Source organism: Propithecus coquereli, unplaced genomic scaffold (genome assembly GCF_000956105.1).
Source record: "Propithecus coquereli isolate 6110/MARCELLA unplaced genomic scaffold, Pcoq_1.0 Scaffold88, whole genome shotgun sequence".
NCBI classification, from domain to species: Eukaryota; Metazoa; Chordata; class Mammalia; order Primates; family Indriidae; genus Propithecus; species Propithecus coquereli.
This window is the reverse complement of record NW_012155062.1, coordinates 9,372,190-9,373,296: the sequence shown is the minus strand read 5'-3', so window position 1 is coordinate 9,373,296 and position 1,107 is coordinate 9,372,190.

The window sequence follows — 1,107 nt, the reverse complement described above, 5'->3', positions numbered from 1 at the left end:
AGGGACTGTCATCTTGATGGTGAAAATAAAACTTCTGGGATTAATGTGGGAGGAAAGAAGGTGAAAAAGAGGGACCATAGATGGAGACCATTCACTTAAGGAAGGTGTCTAAATAGAAGGCAAAACATGGGACAGAAAGGATGCTAGTGTTAAAAGAAGAGCTAGTGGAAAAGGAGAATTATAGAGACAAGTTCTCTCAAGAAGCTGAAAGAAACCGGATCAAGAGCAGAAATGGAAGGACTGTTCAGAAAACAGGATGAGGGAAGATACAAAAAGAGGAGATTGGTGGCCTACTTTCTAATTTTGCCTTACTGGAGAAAAACTTTCCTGTTTCCCATTCTCAACATAGATAAATGACAATCATAGTTCTCAAAACTGACTAAATTAATTCCGTCCAGTTGGCCTGGGTTAGAATATAGACATCTGCTAAGAAGAAAGTATTAACTAGCTAGTAAAAGGCTTTTTTTTTTTTATTATTTCTATGCAAATCAACCATATACTCTGAGTTAACATAACAAAGTAATATTGCACTAAACAAGCCCAGCAACAAGATCTAGAGTCATAATATGCTTATTAAACAATCTTCCAAACCTCCTGGAGTTAAAGTAATGACTTGCTAATGAGTTTAATTTTCTTATCTGGATAACCAGAATCCTCTGTGATCTACTTCTATTCAGGGTTCAAACTGCCTTACTTGTTTTTTTAGCATAAAAGGGAAATGCCAGGGAATAAGAAGAAAACTGAAAAATCACAATCATTTTAAACCAACAGAAAAGAAACAAAGCTGCCTAAATTAAATGTTTATTTATAATGAATATATTCATTTTAGCAACTATTTACATTCATGTCATTTCCATCCAGAGCCCATAACTTCTCTACCCATTGGCTAATATATTCTTCAAATTACTCTCCTGTTTGGTTATACTGAGAACAGTAACAGTTAAGAGTTTAAAGAAAGGAAAAAAAATGTGAATTTTTAAAAGCACTTTGTATGCTCAACATCATTAGTCATTAGGGAAATGCAAATTAAGGCCACAATTAAATACCCCTTCACACCTACAAAGATGGCTATAATCAAAATGACAATAAATACCAAGTGTTGGTGAG